This window comes from Aythya ferina (assembly GCF_964211825.1).
Source record: "Aythya ferina genome assembly, contig: HAP1_SCAFFOLD_170, whole genome shotgun sequence".
Lineage (NCBI taxonomy): Eukaryota > Metazoa > Chordata > Aves > Anseriformes > Anatidae > Aythya > Aythya ferina.
This window is the reverse complement of record NW_028181358.1, coordinates 153,635-159,357: the sequence shown is the minus strand read 5'-3', so window position 1 is coordinate 159,357 and position 5,723 is coordinate 153,635. Positions and strand designations below refer to the sequence as shown.

Sequence of the window (5,723 nt, the reverse complement as noted above, 5' to 3'; positions counted from 1 at the left end):
ATGTCCAACAGCAGCTACATCACCGAGTTCCTCCTGCTGGCATTCGCAGACACGCGGGAGCTGCAGCTCCTGCACTTCGCACTCTTCCTGGGCATCTACCTGGCTGCCCTCCTGGGCAAGCCTCATCCTCACCGCCATAGCCTGTGACCACCGCCTCCACACCCCCATGTACTTCTTCCTCCTCAACCTCGCCCTCCTCGACCTGGGATCCATCTCCACCACTCTTCCCAAATCCATGGCCAATTCCCTGTGGGACACCAGGGTCATCTCCTATGCAGGATGTGCAGCCCAGGTTTTTCTGTTTCTGTTCTTGATGACAGCAGAGTATTCTGTCCTCACCATCATGGCCTACGACCGCTAAGTGGCCATTTGCCAGCCTACTACTACGGGACCCTCCTGGGCAGCAGAGCCTGTGCCACCATGGCAGCAGCTGCCTGGGGCAGTGGGGTTCTCCACGCTCTCCTGCACACTGCCAACACGTTTTCTCTTCCTTTCTGCCAAGTTAATGCTGTAAATCAATTCTTCTGTGAAGTCCCCCAGATCCTCAAGCTCTCCTGCTCAGACTCCCACATGAGGGAAGCTGGGCTTCTTGTGGCTAGCGTCTGCATAGTCTCCGTGTATTTTATTTTCATTGTGCTGTCCTATGTGCAGATCTTCAGGGCTGTGCTGAGGATCCCCTCTGAGCAGGGCCGGCACAAAGCCTTTTCCACGTGCCTCCCTCACCTGGTCATTGTCTCCCTGTTTCTGAGCACTGCCATGTTTGCCTGCCTGAAGCCTTCCTCCCTCTCCTCCCCAGCTCTAATTGTGATGGTGTCATTTATATACTCGGTGGTGCCTCCAGTAATGAACCCTCTCCTCTACAGCATGAGAAATAAGGAAATCAAGAACGGCATAAAGAAAGTGATTTCGTGGATATTTCTCAAGGGCAATAAACATCCTACCTCTCTTGACAAGTGTCTGTGACAAATCTTAGTATCTGATTGCTGTCCTTTGCTTGGTTTATCTTTTATTATTTCTTTTATTATTTATTATTATATTTTTTTATTGTTATTATTTTTGTTCTTATTGTTATTGCTGGTAGTTATTATCTATCATAATACATATTATATTCTAATACAATATCATAATTATTGCTGGTAATTATCTTATTGTTATTGCTGTTCTTATTGTTATTGCCTGATGCCTCTGCAGCCAGCTCCTTACCTGCCTTCCTGTCTGTCCTTTCCTATACTTCTCACTGGAGATTTTCCACTGAGGTGGGGCATGGCTGAAAATGAGAAAGGAGAACAGAAGAAAACTTCTTGTTCTTTATTTTGGAAATCTTCTCGGTTAGACTATAGTGACAGATTCTCTCTAATCAACCACACAAGAGCAGGAGAATTAGGGTAAGTTATGCAGAGGCTTGTCTTGTTAGGGCATTGTGCATTTTCATAAGCTCTCTGGTGCCAAGTTCCTGAACTGCAGCTGCTGAGGGGAGATTGAAGAAGCCTCTGAAGATGGCAGTTGATCAGTTCATCAAGGACTGTATCCCGTGGGAGGACCCCACAGCACAGGGGACGAGAGTGACCGAGAAGGAGCGGCAGAGAAGAAGTGCTGCAGACAGACCATAATGCCCACTCCCCTGTGCCCCTGCACCGCTCGGGGGGAGAGGTGGAAGAGGGTGGATGGGGGGAAGGTGCTTTTGGTTTCTTTCCTTTGTTTCTCACTTCTCTAGCTTGTTAGTAATAAGCAATAAATCTTACTGTCTCTCTATGCCGAGCCTGTTTTGCCCGTCATGATAATTACCTGGTGATCGCATTGTCCTTATCTCAACTTTGAGCCCTTTTCATCGTATTTTCTGCCCGTTCCTCTTTGAGGATGGGGAGTGAGAGAGTGGTTGTGGTGGAGCTTGGCTGCCCACTCGAGTGGAACCACCACAGCCCTTCTCTTCAGGGCAAAAAAAACCACCAAACTATTCTTGAGCGCCCAAGCTCTTCTCTTTTGGGCACAAACCCTTCCCTTTAGGTCCCAAGCCCTTCTCTTCAGGGCCCAAACCATTCTCTTTAGGGCAAAAAAAAACTATTATTCAGGGCCCAAGCCCCTTTCTTTAGGGCCGAAGCCCTTCTCTTCAGGGCCCAAGCCCCTCTCTTTAGGATGCAGAGTCTCATTTTGGGGGACTGAATCTCCACAGTAAGCCCCTATCCCTCTTTGAAGCAGGCATGGCCTCATTTGTAGGGTATAATGAGACCTCTGAGAGAGCAAGGGCTCGTTGTAGGACCCAAATCCTCATTTCAGGACCCCAAAGCACCACGGTGGGGTCCACAGTCCCAGTTTTTGGTTTGGGATTTCAGAGTGTCCGTCTGAGCACCCACAGCCACATTTTAAGGGCCCAGACCCTCATTTTTAGGACCCCAAACCTTCTTTTAGCATCCAGGCCCCATCTTAAGGGTCCACGGCTCCCAGTTTCACCATCCAAAGTCTGGCAGTCTGCATTGGGGTGACGTGGCAAGGGGGTGGCAGCAGGGCATACCCCCAGATTGAAGGATAAGGGTGTCCACTGTGCCCCCCAGGAGCCCCAAGACCCACCTACTGGTGTGACTGGTACAGGAAAAGGATGAGTGAGGGGGACCCCAGTGCGCCCAGTGCCCCTAAACACTCCTAATGGTGCAGCTGGAGCACCATTAGCCTTCGTTTTGGAACCCAAAGCCACATTTAAGTGTTCACATCCCCACTGTAATAGCCCAAAGCTTCCTCTAAGGATCCGAACCCGAAACTGCTTTTTAGAGCCCAATGCATCAGTTTTAAGATCAAAGCATCTGTTTTACTATCAAAACCTCAAGTTTGGATCCAGACCCTGCTTTTTATGGCCCAAATACTATAATTTTTTTAGATCAGTATTATTTCCAGTCTCCTATACCTCATTTTGGGGTCCAAAACTTCCTTCAGAGGGCCTCCACCATCAGTTTTAGAGCCTCATGCCTCCTATTTAGGCCCCTTCTTCCCTTTACGCCCCAAACCCCTCTCTTTAGGACTCAAACCCTTCCCTTTAAGGCCCAAACCCTTCCCTTCAGGGCCCAAATGCTTCTCTTCAGGGCAAAAAAAAAAAAAAAACAAAAAACAAATTCTTCAGGGCACAAAACCCTTTTTGAGGGCACAAACCTTTATATTTAGGGCCCAAGCCCTTCTTCTCTTCAGGCCCCAAACCCTTCTCCTTACGCTCCAAACCCTTATCCTTAAGACCCAAACCCTTCTTCTCCTTAGGCCCTTCTTCTCTTTAGGGCCCAAACCCTTCTCTTTAGGGCCCAAACCCTTCTCCTTAGGGCCCAAACCCCATCTCTTTAGGGACCAAACCTTTCTCTTTAGGGCACAAACCCCTCTCTTTAGGGCCCAAGCCCTTCTCTTTAGGCCCAAACCCTTTTTTTTGGCGTCAAACTGTTCTTCCCTTTATGCCCCAAACCATTCTCTTTCGGGCCTAAACCCTTCTTCTTTTTAGGGCCCAAACCCCTCTCTTTCAGGCCCAAACCCCTCTCTTTAGGGCCGAAACCCCTCTCTTTAAGGCCCAGACCCTCTCTTTAGGGCCCAAGGCCTTCTCTTTCAGTCCAAGACCTTCTCTTTAGGGCCCAAACCCCTGTATTGAGAGCTCTAACCCTTCTCCTTAGAGCCCAGGCCCTTCTCTTTAGGGCCCAAGCCCTCTTTAGGGCCCAAAAGCCTCTCTTTAGGCCCCAAACCCTTCTTCTCCTTAGGGCCCAAATCCTTCTTCTATTCAGGGCACAAAACCTTCTCTTTAGGGACCAAACCTTTCTATTTAGGGCCCAAGCCCTTTTCTTTAGGGCACAAACCCCTCTCTTTAGATGACAACCCTTCCTATTTGGCCTCAAACTGTTCTTCCGTTTATGCCTCAAACCGTTCTTTTTTGGGCCCAAGCCCTTCTTCTCTTTCGGGCCCAAGCCCTTCTTCTCTTTCGGGCTCAAACCCTTCTCTTTTGGGCCCATACCCTCTCTTCAGGGCCCAAGCCCTTTTCTTTAGGGCACAAACCCCTCTCTTTAGACCCCAACCCTTCAATTTCGGCCTCTAACTGTTCTTCCGTTTATGCCCCAAACCCTCTGTTTCACACACAAGCCCTTCTCCTAAGGGCCTAAGCCCATTTCCTTTTGCCCCTAGCCCTTCTTCTCTTTAGGGCACAATCACCCCCCCGCCACCCCATCCCCTTTAGGCCCCAGTCCTTCTTTGTTGGCCTCAAACTCTTCTTCCCTTTAGGTCCCAATGGACTAACTCCATAAAACGCTAACTCCTTTCTGATTTCCTCTACGATGTGAGGGGACGCTGGGGAAGGTGTTATTCTTCCAGCTTTATCCTTTGCTCGTAGAGGACCTGAACAGAAAGGAGCAAGTTCACTTTGGCACCAGTGCAATTTGGAGAACCCGGGCATAGTCTGTGAAGTCAGTGAAATGACTCCCCAGCCCTGGGAGACCAGCTGCGCTTCAACGCGGGAAGCAGCCGAGGATCTGGCAAAGCCCTCCATGGGGACACTTCTGCAAGCAAAGACCCGTGAGAACTTTCTGTCCCATCGCCATCTACATCAATAGCTCAGTAGGAGAGCATATCAGGCCTGGTGCCTTGACAGGGCACACACACGTGCCAGTCTGTACCCTCCCACCTGCAGAGATGCTTGGCTGACATTTGGGCTTTGAGCTGGCAGCTCTCAAAGGAAATCAAAAGCCACAACTTACCCACGCCATCTCCCAGAGCTACTGTCCTGGAACCCATCTGGGAACCTGCATCACCTTTGCCTTCGGTCCCATCTGTAAACACAAGAGGATAGAGCCCCTCCCGTGAACTGCATCAATATACTCCTTCTGACCGGAGTGACAGAGAATGCAGTTCAAAGAGGGGACTGCTCCACGGCACTCTTCTCTCCCTGCCACTCAAGAGCATCTTGCAAACAGTTGCTGGGTGCCTGCAGTGGCACCATGCTGCTACAAAACTAAGCATGCGTGGAGCTGCCCGGAGAAGGGCCCTCCCCGTGCCCACCCCAGATCTCAACTCAACCGCAAGGTGCCTGCTGGCTCTGCAGCACCTAGATGCTCCTTCCTTCCGCTGACTTACTTGGCGGATTGCCCTGAGGCCCGTGGACCACATCAAGCTGAGGTGTCCAGTAGCCAGGACCTGCGAGAACTGCTGCAATCAAACACAAAAGAGAAACATTGGCCTCGCATGGTGTGATCTACCTCTTCCTTAGTGAGCTGCAGCGACTGGAGGGGGCTCACGCAATGAGGAGGGACCCAGGCACGAGCCAGAGCCAAAACTCACTGATTTGGCCGCCTCCAACACCGGATAAGCACGCAGCACGCAGCAGGCAACTGTCACAAGCAGGAGGAGAACCAAGAATGCCGCAGCGCCTTCTATGCAGTAACTTCGGCAATGTTGGGGCTTTGCAGCGTTTGCACTGTTCTCCCCATCCACGCCTGGAAGAACAATTGTGGACATTGCTGCGTCCTGTGCACTCCTGGTAATCCCACAGGAGGTCTGACATTGCCAGGAAGTGTTCTTTTTCATTTGGGTTTGAGCAAGTGAAAATCCTCAGGCCGCAAATGCTTCCTGAGGTTCAGCAGAAGCTGGGGCATCTGTCAAAGTCATTGCAACTCGGTGCACATGGAGCCTGCCTTTTGACTCTCAGCTTTGTTTTCCCTCCATCCTTTGTTTTCCCTGCCATAACGCTGTGAGCCCAGTGTCTCATGTTTGCT

The 5,723-nt window shown here is 50.5% G+C and overlaps 1 pseudogene across 1 annotated transcript; it reads left to right on the top strand.

Annotated features, from left to right (window-relative positions):
* On the top strand, window positions 1-963 carry LOC311428872 (olfactory receptor 14C36-like; annotated as a pseudogene). The gene has a single exon. The product of its transcript is annotated as an olfactory receptor 14C36-like (transcript).
* The last annotated feature ends 4,760 nt before the right edge of the window (window positions 964-5,723 follow it).